This window comes from Prionailurus viverrinus, chromosome E1 (assembly GCF_022837055.1).
Source record: "Prionailurus viverrinus isolate Anna chromosome E1, UM_Priviv_1.0, whole genome shotgun sequence".
Taxonomy (NCBI): domain Eukaryota; kingdom Metazoa; phylum Chordata; class Mammalia; order Carnivora; family Felidae; genus Prionailurus; species Prionailurus viverrinus.
This window is the reverse complement of record NC_062574.1, coordinates 4,475,904-4,491,362: the sequence shown is the minus strand read 5'-3', so window position 1 is coordinate 4,491,362 and position 15,459 is coordinate 4,475,904. Positions and strand designations below refer to the sequence as shown.

Below are 15,459 nucleotides of genomic sequence, written 5' to 3'. Positions count from 1 at the left end.
CACAGAATCCAAAGCAGGCTCCAGGCTCCGAGCTGTCAGCACAGAGCCCGACGCGGGGCTCGAACCCGCGAACTGTGAGATCATGACCTGAGCCGAAGTCCCACACACAACCCACTGAGCCACCCAGGCACTCCCTGGAGCAGATTTTCTAACAGCTCTGCCCTGGGATTGGCTCTTAGCCCTCAAACCAGAGCTGTTGCTTGACTAGTGAACAGCTTCCCTGAATTCTGTGGAGGTTTGGGGAGAGCAGGGGATCCTGAGGGCCCCCGTGTGCATGTGAATTCTCTGTCCCTCTTCCTCACACCCATTCATTCTTCTCGGGTTTCCTCTCTGAGAGCTCTGAGGAGCCCCACAGAAGGAGGAGTCAGAATAGGGGCTTTTCCCTGCCTGAGATTCAGCGCCCCGCCCAGCAAGAAAGGCCCACTTAAACTGTGCCCTCCCTGAGCCACTGGCTCGGTCACTGCTGGGGAGTTGGTGTCCAGGGATCCTGCATAGTGTGTCCAGGCTCAGCCCCTGCTGTGGGTCCCCTGGGGATTGGGGGGCTCTCAGGGTGAGCCAGATGGCACAGGAGTCTGGACCGCCAACACTCTCTGTGTGCAGACCCCAGGAGCTCCCAGAGGACACCTTGTCCAAACTCCCCATGGCTTCATGATCGGAATCCAGCAGCAGAGGGTCCGGGGTGTGTGAAGGTTGGGGGGGGGGGGAGGCAGGAAGTGTTAATAAACAAAGCAGGGTGGAGGGGCTTCGACAAGATGTACTAGCTAAATATTTTCCGGATGTTTTCATAGTCGTTTAAGGCTGATCCGGACAAAACTAAGCGGGACTTAGCCTAACTTCTCCAGGAGCTCCCACCCTCCTGGACCTCTCAGCCCCTTGCACCCTGGCCTCATTCCCAGCACCATGGGGACCCTGCCCCCATCACCCTCTGTAGCACTCCCTCCTTTCATCCTGCTGGGAAAGAGAATAGTCTCCTTTCCCCCCCTCTTTTTAGTCCCATGAGACATGCAGTTGTGCAACCTGGTTTTTTCTTTATGCTCGATATTTATTGAATATCTTTCTACCTTAGTACGTGTATCTAACAGGTGATTTTTGGTTTCTGCTATCCGTTCATTATTTGGATGAACTCGTTATTATTTATAATTCCCTAGTGATGGACGCTGAGGTTGCTTCCTTTATTTGCTGTTAAAATCAGTGGCACATAGGGGGCACCTGGGTGGCTCAGTTGGTTAAGCCTCTGACTTCAAGTTCGTGAGTTCGAGCCACGCGTCGGGCTCTGTGCTGACCGCTCTGAGCCTGCTTCGGATTCTGTATCTCCATCTCTGTCTGTCCGCCCCTCCCTTCCTCGCACTGTCTGTCTGTCTCTCTCTGAAAAATGAATAAACATTACAAAAAAAAAATCACCGACACTGACGATCCTTGTGACGGCATCTCCTTGCACGGAGGCTGCTCTTCTGGGAAGAAAGAAGTGATCTTCTAGTTAACGTGTCTGCCTGCGGCATGCATCCTGACCCGTGCTGTCAGTTGCTGTTCAGAAAGCGTGCACCCGATCCACAGTCCTTGAGCGTGACTGATGCCCCATTTGCTGGCCCAAATGGGGATTTTCAGACCTACAGGAGCACCCTGCTTCTATCCCCCACCCCCCACTTATTTTTAGAGAGAAAAATGTAAACGAAAAACTGGTAGCAACAAATTCAACTGATGCTCTTATGGGTCACCGTGCCTGGGACACTCCCGTGCCTTGTTGCTGCCTGTCCTTCCAGACCCCATGAGCACTGAGATGTGGGCTGATATAACAAAAAGTGCGCTGGACCGAAGGCCTGTGTCCCCAACCCTTGGCTCTGTTAACGACCAAAGGGAAAGGGAAAAGCTCTTACCTCCTTGGTGGATCAGTTTTCTCACCTTTAAAATGGGCACAATGATCCTCGCGTCGCAGTAATTCTTTCAAATGGGAAGACACATGCTTGTACCTCGTACTTGGCGCATGGTGGGTGATGAGTCAATATTTATTTCAAGCCCTCCCCAGGTTACTCCAGCTTCCATAACTTCTCTTCCGTCTCCCCGACCTCCAGCTCTTCTCTGGAACCCCCACTTGTCCCTTAACCTGCCGCAGGGTACTTTCCTACTTGCAGACCCCAGAGGGGAGTGATGTGGGTCCCCAAGGATACGGTGGTAACCCAGGCTCTTATGTGGGTGGTCCCTTTGCCCTGGGACATCTAGAGGTGTTGGATGAACACACGTCCCATCACACGGGTCTCCTGTGGCTCCTTCCGTCAAGTTAAAGGGAGCGCTGGATGAGATCTGGCCAGTGCAGATGGTGATGGGGAGGTAGGTAGGGGGCCGTATCTGTCTCAGGGCCTTGTGCCAGTGTGGGGGGTGCGTAGCATCTCTGGGCTCCTTCCTTTGGGATGCGGTAAGGAGCTGTGCATGGAAGCTGTGTTTCCTCTAGGACCCTGTCCTCTGCGGGTCTCCCTTAGGCCCTGTGTGTGCGGCGGTGTGAGTGAGGGCCAGGCTGCCCGGGGCCGCCCGGTTCCTCGTCTGCCGCCGGCCTGGCCTCTCCTTGCTGGAGGCTGTGCAAGGCCCCGCCACGAGGGGCTGGTCGGAGCCGGGAGCCGCGTGGGGAGCCCTCTTGGGGCACAGTGATGGCTCTGTTTCCTCCTCCGTCTCACCGGGGGCCCCCATTCACTGCAAGGAGAGTCACACATTCCCCCTTGAGATAAGAATAGAGCCCGACTGTGCCCCAGGACAGAGTCCAGCTTCTTCTGCGGGCCCTCGGAGGCCTGGCAAGGGCTCCCAGATGGTACTGGCATGAGTAGACCCTGGCTGCCTGCCCCGCCGGCCCCTTGTGCATTGTGCGGCCAGGACACTGGGTGCAGTGTGCGTGTATGCCCCACCCCCACCCCCCCAGACCACCGTCTCCAGGCTCTGCTCCGCATGGAGGGGTTTGGCCTGGAGTCAGCTGCCCCAAGGCTGTGCCCTGCTCCTTCCCTTCCCTGGGGCCTCGGACTCCGCCCTCCCGGCCTTGAGACCTCCCCTGAGTAGCCACTCCTGTTTGTTCCTGGAAGGGAGGGAGGGATGGAGCCCGGGCTTGAGGGTATGGGTGTTGATGGCAGCTCGGTGGCCTCCCTCTACAGCCCCCCGCCCAGGGTAGAGGAGGCAGGAACCAGCAGGGGCCCCCAGCAGCCCCACCTGTGTCTGAGGTGCAGATGGAACAGCCTCGCGTCATTTTAATAGACCAGGCTCTCTTACCCGGGCGCCGGGTGGAGAGCATTGCTGGGCTCCCCTTGTGATCAGGTTGGGTGATCCTTAGTGTACTTTCTAGCCTTTGGTTCCCGAGGACGAGGCTTCCCATACCGTGGTCCCTGGACCAGCTTCGTGAGCGTCATCACCTGTGAGCTGGCTCGAGATGCCCATCCTCGGGGCGAACCCGGGATCTACTCAGTCGGGCACTGACGGCAGGGCCCGGAAATCTGTTTAACACGCTCTTCGGGGTGGGGGGGTTCTGATGCACGTGGAGCACCAGTGCCACTGCTCCGAGTAGGGTGTTTGAAGACAGATTTCCTGGGGCGCCTGGATGGCTCGGTCGGTTAAGCATCCAGCTTTCGGTTTCAGCTCAAGTCACGATCTCATGGTTTGTGAGTTGGAGCCCCTCATCGGGCTCTGCGCTGATGGCGTGGACCCCGCTTGGGGTTCTCCCTCTCCCCTCTCTCTGCCCCTCCCTGCTTGCAAGCTCTGTCTCTCTCTCCCTCTCAAACTTAAAAAAATTTTTTTCTAAAAAGAAAACAGACTTCCTTGGTTTCCCGGGTCTGTCAGGTGACTCAGAGGAGTGTTGAGCCCATGGCAGCCTGGTGGGGACACTTCCATTCACAGGCATTCAGATCAAGAGATCTAAAAATATTTGTGTGGCTGAACACGGAGTCTCTCATTCAACCTAAAAAAAAAAAAAAAAAATCTCAACATGCACATTTGTACGTATTTCAGTTAATTCTACAACTATGTGAGGCCGTGTTTGGGGTTTCTGGTTGAAAACGCTGAGCTGGGTGTTAGTAAGCTGCCCATGCAGTGGAGGTGGGATAGGAAGCCAGGGTTTTCCGCCGTGAGCTGGGGGAGCTTTCCACTAGCTGTGGGGTGAGGCTGCCCCTGCCAGGGGTTGACGGGGGGCTCCTGGTGAACCTTCCTGGTGGCTCCTTGCCTGTCCTGAGAATTGAGTATTTGAATGGGGCCACACGCATAAATGCAATGTGTTTGGGGAAATGCTTCAGTATCTGGGGCTCTGTCTCAACCTGCGAGGGTTTCTTTTTTTTTTTTTTCTTTTTTCTTCTTTTTCTTTTCTCTCTCTCTCTCTCTTTTTTTTTTTTTTTTTGTAATCTTAACTCCTACTTTTATTTATTTTTTTAAGTTTATTTTTGAGACAGAGACAGTGTGAGCAGGGGAGGGGCAGAGAGAGAGAGGGAGAGAGAGAATCCCAAGCAGGCTCTGCACTGTCAGCACAGAGCCCGAGGCGGGGCTCGAGCTCACAGACTGTGAGACCTGAGCTGAAACCAGGAGTCAGATGTTTAACCAAACTGAGCCACCCAGGTGCCTCTAAATAATGTCTTTTTTTTTTTTTTAAGTTTAGTTATTTATTTGGAAGGGGGGAGGGGCAGAGAGAGAGAATCCCATCCAGGCCCCACACTGCCAGCACAGAGCCCAGTGTGGGCTCCAAACTTACGAACCATGAGATCGTGACCTGAGCTGAAACCCAACAGTCAGATGCTTAACTGACTGAGCCACCCAGGTGCCTCAATATTAATTTTTTTTGAGAGAGAGAACCATGAGCATGAGCAGGGGAGGGGCAGAGAGAGAGGGGGGGACACAGAATCTGAAGCAGGCTCTGTGCTGACAGCAGAGAATCCGATGCAGGGCTCGAACTCACGAACCGTGAGATCATGACCTGAGCCGAAGTCGGATGCTTAACCGACTGAGCCACCCAGGCGCCCCTGTGAGAGTTTCTGAAAGACAGTGGCTTGGGCACCAGCCGCTCTTCCAGGAAGAAAGCACTAGAAGTGTAAGCCCCCCGCCCCCCCCCCCCCCCCCAGGGGAGGCCAGGATGAACGGAAACAGGGCTGACCGTTTTTGAGGCTCTCGGGGTTTCCGAAGCACGGTCCCCTGGGTGGGGTGGGAGAGCATCACCACCTCCATTTGCAGACGAGAAAGCAGACTCTCCAGAGAGAGAGTCCCATGTTTCACCACCTCCCATGTTTTCCCCCATGAGACCCAGTCTCAGTGGCTTCCAGACTTGGTTGGAAGGAAGGGGGTTTGGAGGTCTATGGCAGAGCTTGGCCAGGAACAGGTAAGCAACCTCCGTGGGACCAGATTAGCTCTTCAGTATGTCTGTACCCGCTCCTCACCGTATTTTCTCAACCAGCGAGTGGGCCTGTGGCCTCTCTGGTGGATAGAAGAACGTTCTCGAATAGATCTGTCGGTCCAGAGGTTCAGAGATCTATTATAACAACAGACAACATTTACCTAACAGGTAGCTTTTCTAAACACTGTGCCTTCATTTATTAGCTCATTGGATCCTTACAACACGCTCCAGGTATTACCAGGCCCGTTTTACAGATGGGGAAGCTGAGTCACGGAGAAGTTAAAGACTTTGTTCGGCGTCAGCCAGCAGGGGACGGGGCTTGTACCTGGACCATCCCTGTCAGGAGCCTATGATTGGAACCCCTGGTTGCTGTGTCCGTGGTAGTTCTGAAGCCACGCCCCGCAGAGGGGAGGGGGGACCCCTCAGCCCCTACACTTAACCCCATCCTGAAGGTATCTGCACACCCCGTTCGAAAGCTGTGTGTTCCCCAGCTTGGGGTCCCAGCAGGCCTTTGCTTTCGTGGGGCAGCTGAGTAGGGGAGGAAGTGGAGAGGCGGGGTGGGGTAGGGCTCCCTTTTCTTCACACCTCCTTCCCCCGCACCCAGATTCTGACCCCGAAGAGTATGATCCTTGTGCCTCTGGGACCTTCTGCAGGCGGTCTGGGGGTTGAGTCCCGGTCTATAGCTGGGAGGAGAGTCTGCAGTGGCACCCGAAGGGAAAGCCTGGGTGTTCCAACTTTTCAGGGCCTCACAACTTTGGGAGTAGAGGAGACCGGAAGAGTTTAGGGCAAGGGGCAGAGGGAGGTGGACGGCGGCTGGACCAGCTCCTGGTGGCTGTCTCTTCCGCTGGAGCCTGAGGCCAGCACCGGGCCAGCTGGCTCACAGCTGGATGCGTAGTGGGAGGCGATGGGAGGGTCCACGGGCCAAGACACTGCCAGGGACGTGCACCCAGAGTCAGCCTTGGCTGTCCTCCAAGCAGGAAGAGCCTTGGTGCTCAGCCCAACTCGCACTTCCCCCGTGGTGAGTGCCGCTGGTAAGAGAGTTCCAAGTTGTGGTCAGAGGCGTGGGGACCCTAAGCGTGACATCCTCTCCTGTCCATCCTTCGCCACCAGGCCCCGGGGAGGAGACCCGGTCAGGCAAGAGCAGCTACTCCCGCCTAACAGAGATGCTCAGCTGGGAGGAGATGGGAGCCCTCAGTCCTCAGTCCTCGGGTTGGCACTTCCCGTGGGGATGTTGCGTCTGAAGTGCGGACCTGACGGGTTGGCCGAGAAGGGGCCCCAAACCCAGGAGATGCTTTGGGTCGGTGACCGGGCCACCTGCAGGGACACCCCATTCAGTGGGTGGCTTCCAGAGTTGTGGTTTCTGCTGCACAGTTTTAACTAACCCGGGTCATGGTGGTCATGGTGGTGACGGGGGAAGGAGGCGGGCCGGGGACCAAGAACCAGACGTTCTTGGCAGGGTCCCCCAGTGCTGCCTTCCGGTAGGCTTCGTGTTCCCTCGTGATGGCCACACTTGCAGGAGTCCCAGAAGACACTGAGTTGCTGCTCCTTCACACCCTTCTAGAATCAGTTATCTTTCTTCTTAATGTTTATTTATTTTGAGGAGAGGGAGGGGCAGAGAGAGAGAGAGAGAGAGAGACAGACAGACAGACAGACAGAATCCGAAGCAGGCTCCAGGCTCTGAGCCGACAGCACAGAGCCCGACGCGGGGCGCAAACCCACGAATCGTGAGATCATGACCTGAGCCGAAGTTGGACACTCAGCCTACCCAGGTGCCCCCTTACTTATTTATTATTTTTATTGTCTGCCCCCTCCCCCCTGCTCTGCCGCATGCCGGAATGTGTGCTGTGTTGAACACAGAGGTTTTTGTGCCCCTTCTGTTTTGTTCACTGTTGTGCCCCGAGTGTCCAGAAGCAGGGCCTGGCACCTTAGGTGCTCACTAAACATCTGCGGAACGGACGCGTGGGCGGACGTGTCCGGGAAGCGCCTGGCTTGGGCCCGCCGTCCCTGGGAACACGCTTACCGTCGACACACTGCCGTCTGAGCACCTTGCTAGCGTCCGGCGGGAGGGGAGGACCCGCGTCCCCTGGGAGGTGCCCACACGGTCTGGCCGCCTGCCCTCGGCTCCGTTCTGTCCTCGTGATTTACTGGCCCCCCGAGTAGGGACCACGCGAGGGCTCCCCCGAATCCCCGCTGCGGGCGGTGAGGGCCCCAAGGGCTGGCCAGGTGGTGAGTGAGTGGAGCTGTTTGCAGCTACGGATTCCGGGGCCGTGGCAGGACCGCATTCCTGGATCCCGCCCGCCCCTCCCTGCCCCACAACTCCGTCCCGCCCTGTGGGCTGTGGGAAGTGGAAAAGCCTGGTTGAGCAACTGCGAGGGCTAAGGCGAAATCCCTGTTTACTCAGCCTCTGTCATCTCGCCTTGTAACTGATGCCCGACTCACAAACTTAATCCGGGACAGTCACCGCCGCCTCCGCACCCTGCGAGGTTCCCATCCCTCTCCGGGTCAAGGCCAGACCTGGATTCCCAGCCCAGACCGCCGGCGGGCTCCCCCCGTGGGAGCCTCCAGCTTAGGGTGGGCAAGCTCTGCTCACAGGTTTGCTCTTGACCTCCCGATTCAGCCGCCTGCTCGACATCTCCAGCCGTCACACCGGGTCCTTCCTCCGGGTCTGGGCCCCCTGCAGCCTTTCAGCAACGGGCAAGCCTGTCTTTCCAGCTGCGTGGCTCACAGCCCTCAAAAGCTTTGGCACCCCTGTTTCCTCCCCCTGCTTGGGTTTCGTTTGCCAGGTAAGGCTGTGGGCCCCTCCTTCCAAATAGACTTTTTAAAAAGGTGTAGTAGCCATTTCTCGCCATCCCCACCACCGCCCCCTCTGGGTGAGACGAAGCCATCACCCTTGTGTCCCTGGTTTCTTACAGGGGCTGCCCGGATGCTCTGCTAGGTCCTGGTCTGTTGTTCTTTTTTAAATTCATTTTTGAGAGAGAGAGAGAGAGAGAGAGAGACAGAGCATGAACGGGGGGAGGGACAGCGAGAGAAGGAGACACAAAATCTGAAGCAGGCTTCGAGCTGTCCTCATAGAGCCCGATGCTGGGCTCGAACCCACAAACTGTGACATAGGACCTGAGCCAAAGTTGGATGCTCAACCGACTGAGCCATCCAGGTGCTCCCTGCTCTGTTCTTACATAACAAGTCCTATTGTGTCATTTGGGTCCTCAGGACGTGGTGATGGGTCCCCACGATGGTGGAGTAGAGTTGAGGAAGCCCTCACGGTGGCCGGTGGGGCACTACGTGACCTCAGCGCCTGGACCCCACCCCCTCATCCCGCTCATCCTTCCCTTGTACACCAGCTTCCACCGTGTCCCTGCACACGTCCCAGGCATGCTTCCTCGTGAGGGTCTTTGTGGCCCATGTGGGTCCCCCAAAGATGTCCAGTCTAGAGCCTGGGACACAGCAATCAGGTTTTGCAGGTGCAGTTGAGGCTATCAGGATGGGGAGAGGGTCCTGGACTATCCGGACGAGCCCAGCACGATGACAAGGGTCCTTGTGAGATGAGGCAGGAGGGCCAGGTCAGCAGTAGATGTGACAACAGAAGCAGGAGGTTGAGCGATGCTCCGAAGGGAACATATGCCAGGGATGCGGCGGCCTCTGGGGACTGAACCGGGCGAGGTTCTGCCTGGGGGCTTCTAGCAAGAGCTGAACCTGCTAACACCTTGGCTTCGGCCCAGGGAGACCCCTCTAGGCTTCTGACCTCCAGATCCGTAAGACCATAAATCTGTGCCGGTTTGAGCCCCTTCGTTTGCGGTCATTTGTCACAGTAGCCCCCTCGAGAAGAGTAACCTACCGATTCATCTCAAAATCTTGTCACTCTTGCCATGCCTACTTTTTCCTGTTCTTCTTCCTCTTCTTCATCACTTACTGCCTTCCAGCAAAACCCGACCTCATACCTGTGTGCCGGGCTTGTTGTGGCTTGGGTGTCTGCCCTCATGAGGATGCAAGCCCCGCTGGGATGCGGACCTTTTGTCTTGTGACCAGTGCATCCCAGCACCTAAAACTGTGTCTGGTCTGTAAGAGGTGCTCAGGAAGTATTTGTCCAATGAATGAGTAAATGAATAGATAAATGGATGGATGGGTGAATGAATGAATTAATGGATGGAAGGAAGGAAGGAAGGGAGGATGGATGGATGGATGGATGGATGGATGGATGGATGGATGGATGGGTTAATGAATGGATAAATGAATGGATAGGTCAGTGAATGGATGGATGGATGGATGGATGGATGGATGGATGGAGGTGAGTGGATGGATGGATGGATGAGTGAATGGAAGGATGGATGGATGGATGGATGAGTGAATGGAAGGATGGATGGATGGATGGATGGATGGATGGATGGATGGGTGAATGAATGCATGGATGAGGGAGTGCATGGTTCCATGGCCTGGATTTCTCTCTTCTTCTACCTGGTTCTCTTTGCCACTTGTCCTCTAATAAGACCATTCCTGGGTCACCTCCTCACGAGGACTCTCCCCTCTCAGGGCTTTCTGTTGGTTGTTCTTACTGAGTGCCCAGCGATTGCAAATGGCCCAGCCGTTGGCCATGCTCTCTGGCGTAGACCGTACTGCAGCCAGGCACTTCAGGACTTTTTTTTCTGTGTGTTTCTTACAGGGGATTGTTGTCTGAGGACCCGTTTGTCCCCAACCCTCACCTCTTATTTCACCAGAGCAAGATGAAGATCCTTAGGGGGGTGGTCCTGCTCAGGCCGAAGGGGTCCGGCCCAGCTAATTTCCAGAGCCTTCTGGGCTCAGGCGTCCTGGTGCTACTATGCCCCAACTGAGTGACCTCTTTGGGGGCTCCTGTCACCAGTGTCACCCCCGGACACCAGTGCCTTGCTCACAGCTGACACTCAGAACTTGCGTAGTTGGTGGGTGAGGTGAGGTCTCACAGGAGGGTAAGAGGTTCTTCCCGGGGACGAGGGATGGGAGAGACTGAGGGGTTTGTCTCATCAACAGCAACTTGTGTGTGGAGGTTGGTGTGTTCGAAAGAAGGACAAGAAGCAGAGAGAAGAGATAGCAGTAAGGATGGGTGAGGGGATGGGGCAAGAATTGTGGGCGCCTTGGGCTTGGGGGCCCCCAAAGAGTATGGTGCATGGCAGGGAGGAACAGAGAAGGACAAGGGAGGTGCACGCTCTGGGCTGAGGGTCGCTTCCCCAGGAAGCAGCTGCAGGCTGTAGGGGGTGACCAGTTGGCTGTTAGGGAGACTCCTTCCCGCTGTCTTCCCTGGGGAGGACACATTTTGAAACACTTCCTGAGCCGGGGAGGGAGGTGATGCATTGCGCCCCCCCTGCCCCCAGATTGCTGATGAAGTGTGGTTAGTTAGAAACCTCCAGCTGTGTTTTTGCACCCCCCCCCACCTCCCTGGACACCCGCCCCGTCCCACTGGGGGCTCCCCTCCCTCCCCGGTCCTCCCCCTGCCGGCTGGTGACTCACTCGGCTCTTGTGCAACGGTGCGGGCTCTCGCTCCCCGAGAAGGGCTGTTTTCCTCTGTGCCATAGCTCCCGTTCCTGATTTATGTCTTTTCATTTGGGCTAATGCTTTCCACATTTAGGTCTGAGGATTAGTGCGTGGCTCATGGCTGCAACCACCAAGGTCCCAGTGCCCAGCTTGGGTCTGGCCCCAAGAGGGCAGGCAGCCAGCCAGACGGAGGAGGGACGGGGGTGGGGGGGTTGGGGGGGGCAGGAAGCTTGGAGCTTCACCCCCCCGCCCCGGGCTGTCCTGCCTCCAGCCTCCCTGCCTCCAAGAGGGAGGCAGAGGAAACCACACAGCCTGTTCTCCAGGCTTGCTTGGGACACATTCTTGTGCCTGGCTTTCCTGTGGAGGGCTCACATCTTGGAGTGGTGTTGAGAGGTAATTGTCCCTGAGCCTGGTGACTTCCTGCGGAGGAAGCCACATCTTTGGGAAGTGAGAGGGAGGTGCACGTGGCAGGGTGTGGAAAAAAACGTTATCTTTGTGGTTTTAAAAGCCATTGCACAACCGGGTGTGTGTGTGTGTGTGTGTGTGTGTGTGTGTGTGTGTGTGTGCTTTCTTCTTCTTCTTTTCTTCTTCTTCTTCTTCTTCTTCTTCTTCTTCGAACAATAATATTACCTTGGTTGCTATGGTATTGTTGTGGGGGTGGCTAATTGGACGCAGACCCGATAGAGGCTGGTTTCTGGTGTCCATAGTGATTATCAGACTGCAGCCGTGGCACTTACTTCTAGTTTCTTCCCTAGATTGAGAGGCTGGCAGGGGATCCCTGGGCAGTGGCTGTGGGCGACACGTTGGTTGGACATGGGACCCCGAAGCCCGGACTCAGTCCCGGGGAGCTCATCTCCGGTCATTTCCGTGGCTGGAATACAGCCCAGGTTTGCTGAGGGCTGGGAGCGTGGGAGCTCCTCCTTGGAGGTCCTGGACCACGGGGGAAGCGATGCCCACAGCAGGGAGAAAGAAGTGTCCCTGGTAGCCCCCGGGAGCCATAGCTGGTGTGAGGCTGGTAGCATGCACCCCACGCACCTGGCAAGTGCCGTTTGCGCTGAGATCGCAGCCTCAAAGCAGAAGGGTGTGCTTGGGGTGCGTTTTCGACTTTTTGTGGCGTATACGTACCAGAAGCGTCTATTTGTTAATTCCATGCTTACTGAATAGGTGACGGATAGATCAGGCCTGCTGTTCGAAAGGTACTGAAGAGTCTAAAGAAAAACACGTGGCCTCCTCGCCACACCGGACCTCCGCCTCCGCCTGTCAGTTCCCCTCCCCAGAGGCAAACGAGTTATCGGTTTCCTGCGGGCAGTTCCAGAAACCGAGGGCATTTACAAACACGTGCGCGTCTTTATTTTCCCTCGAGCAGGTGCTCGCTGCTCCTGACCCTCTGCACCTTGCCTCGGCCGCTGCTGTTTTGCAAACCCACAGCCGTATATCATGGAGTTTAGTCGGTAGCAAGGGTGTCCTTTTAGTTGATTGCCTCTCCCTGTCTGGCCCCGTATGTCCCACTATTGCTCTGGGCGGGAGGCGGGGGGCATGTGAGTGGATGGGGGCTCTCCAGGCTCCCGAGGGCCACAGGCAGAGGACCCTTCTGAGCAGTGGCCCAGGGCCTCTGCAGGCTGACAGGTTGTTGTACAGGCTCTCGGGTGTCCGGGTGAGGGGCCTCCTTTTGCCATCTGAATTTTCTGCTCCATTTCCAAGCTGCTCTCCTGGTCTCCCCCTGCTTCTCCCTCTCTAATCTCTACCTTTCTCCACCTCACCCCTGCACCAAGCAGTTTCCTCAACTTGCTGCTTCTGCTTTCTACTCTCCAAAGATGGCATCCTTTCAATGGACAGGTGGACCTGGCTGGGCAGAAATGCCCCTCGGTTTTACTTTTAATTAGTTCTATTTAAATAGTTCTGTGGGGGGGGCGGGCACCAGGGTGGCTCAGTTGGTTGAGCGTCTGATTTCAGCTCAGGTCACGAACTCATGGTTCGTGGGTTCGAGCCCCGCGTTGGGCTCTGTGCTTGACCGCTTGGAGCCCGGAGCCTGCTTCGGATTCTGTGTCTCCCTCTCTCTGCCCTTCCCCTGCTTGTGCTCATGCTCTGTCTCTCTCTCTTTCAAAAATACACATTACAAAAAATTAAAAAAAAAAAAAAGATTCTGTGCCTTCCTCTCTCTCTGCCCCTCCCCTGCTTGTGCTCTGTCTCTGTCTGTCTCTCTCTCTCAAAAATAAATAAACATTAAAAAAAATCTAAACAGTTCTGTGTGCACAGCGGTCACTTGTGTGTCCGCTTCTCAGGATGAGAATAAAAATCTGCGAAGCAGAGTGTATTTGCTATGTGTTGAATCAAGTCAAAATAGCTGGGGTTAGGGAGGGTCCCAAATTCAAACTTGGAATACTGGCCTTCCTCGAGGAATTTTGAAAAAAAATTTTTTTTTCTTTCTTAGGTTTATTTATTTATTTGTTTTGAGAGATACAGAGAGAGTGAGTAGGGAAGGGGCAGAGAAAGAGGGAGAGAAGGAGAATCCCAAGCGGGCTCCACACTGTCAGCACAGAGTCGGATGCGGGGCCTGAACTCACAAACCACAAGTTCGTGACCTGAGCCGAAACCGAGAGTCAGACACTTAACAGACTGAGCCGCCCAGGTGCCCCTCCTTGGGAATTTGATATCCTCGGCTGGACGCGGCAGGCCCTGAGCTCAGCACTGTGGGCACAGAGGTGAGCCGAGCAGGCCAGTCGTGTCCGGATGGGGCATCTCGTGCTGGGTCTCAGCACACGAGTTAAACCCAGATCCAGGAGTTCAGAAAACCATGGTCCTTGCACACGTAGAACTTCCTTGTCGTGTTAATGAAGACGAGGTGTATTTGTCTCCTGTCGCTTCTGTAATGAATTAACATAAACTTAGTATCTTAAACCACACATTTATTCTCCCCTGGTTGTGAAGGCCCAAAGCCTGGAATGAGTCTGTTTTTTTTTTTTTTTTTTTTTTTTTCAGGCTTATTATTTATTTTGAGAGAGAGAGAATGTGAGTGGGGTAGGGACAGAGAGAGAGAGGGAGAGAGAGAGTCCCAAGCAGGCTCTGTGTCATCAGCGCACAGCCGGATGAGGGTTGACCTCCTGAACCGCAAGATCATGACCTGAGCCGAAGGCAAGCGTTGGACGCTTATGTCCAATTGAGCCACCCAGGCGCCCCCCTGAAATGAGTCTTCTGCAGCTAAAATTAAGGCGTCAAAGGGCTGGTTCCTTCTGGAGGCTCTGGGATGCGGAGGGAGTAGACTCTGTTTCTATCCTTTTCCGTGTTCTAGAAACTTCTTCCTTGGCTCGTGGCTACATATCGTAATGCCTTATCTCCCCAACTCTGGCCTCACATAATGTCTTCCCTCTTTGCTCTGTGTCCCTCTTACAAGGACCCTTGTGATTATATTTAGGCCCCACCCGGACAATCCAGTGTGACCTCCCCATCTCAGGATCCTTAACCTCCTCACGCCCACCAAGTCCCTTTTGTCATATAAGGTTAATGCCTGCAGGTTCCCAGATTTGGGGTCTGCCTGTGTTTGGGGGGCCATCTTTGGCCTGTCATGAGGGGTGGCTTTCTTTCTTTCTTTTTTTTTTTAAATAAACTTTTTTAAACACTCATTTTTGAGAGAGCATGAGTGAGGGAGGGGCAGAGAGAGAGAGGGAGACAAAGAATCCGAAGCAGGCTCCAGGCTCCGAGCTGTCAGCACAGAGCCTGATGCGGGGCTCAAACCCATGAACTGCGAGATCATGACCTGAGCTGGTCAGACGCTTCACTGACTGAGCCACCCTGGCGCCCCAGGGGGGGACTTTCAGTACTTGAAAGAGGAAGTTTGGGTGACAGAAGGGCATTTGCTGAGTCGGTCACTTCCCCGGATGTTCTGAATTGGTGGGAAAGGGCAGAGCTTGAGCAAACCATCTTTGCAGGACTGATGTCCCAGAAGCAGTGGATCTCGAATTGGGTGGGTCCTCGAGTCTCCTAGGAAATGTGGGAAAGGGACAGAGGCCCAGACCCTGACCCACTTCAATGAGCCTGGCCCTTTGTGTTCTTTGTGAACTTTCCGGGTGACTCCGGTCCTCAGCAACGCCTGAAAACCGTCGCTCTGGGGAGTCCTCTCCGGGATCATCTGTGTGCGGGCCTGTGGGAGGTGGAACTTCCTGTTTTCTGTAAGCAGCCAGAGCCAGCCTGCAGACAGGAAGTGTGGGAGAAGACCAGAGGAGGGGCCTCCTGGCTGGCAGAGGAAATGCCACCTGTGTCACACCTGGGAGGCGAGACAAGGTGTGGCTTCGAGAAGCAAGAGAGAGAGAGAGCTAGGAGCAGAGAGAAAGGCCTTCCCGGCCGCACTGAGGTAGGAACCAGCAGGCCCCGCTTGGGGACACAGAGGCCATTTATGGGGCCAGATGGGGCAGGGGTGGGGAACTGATTTGACAAGAGGGGTGAAGGTGACCCATTTTGGGAGAGAGAAAGCAGAGGAGGGGCAGAGAGAAAGAGGGAGACAGAGAATCCCAAGCAGGCTCCACACTGTCAGTGCAGAGCCGGACGTGGGGCTCGATCCCGTGAACCGTGAGGTCATGACCTGAGCGGAAGTCAAGAGTCAGACGCTTCACCGACCG

At 55.5% G+C, this 15,459-nt stretch overlaps 1 protein-coding gene across 4 annotated transcripts in view; it reads left to right on the top strand.

The window, feature by feature from the left end:
- GAS7 (growth arrest specific 7) overlaps positions 1-15,459 on the top strand; it is a 214,705-nt gene that overhangs the window by 52,359 nt on the left and 146,887 nt on the right. The window contains exon 1 of one of the 4 annotated variants that reach the window (XM_047831885.1): positions 7,946-8,127. The exons of 2 other annotated variants lie outside the window; for them this stretch is intronic. The gene's annotated coding sequence lies outside the window, so the exon portion shown is untranslated. Of the gene's footprint in view, positions 1-7,945; positions 8,128-15,171; positions 15,195-15,459 lie in introns of those variants that run through there. One more of the 4 variants, XM_047831884.1, reaches the window with a different exon arrangement.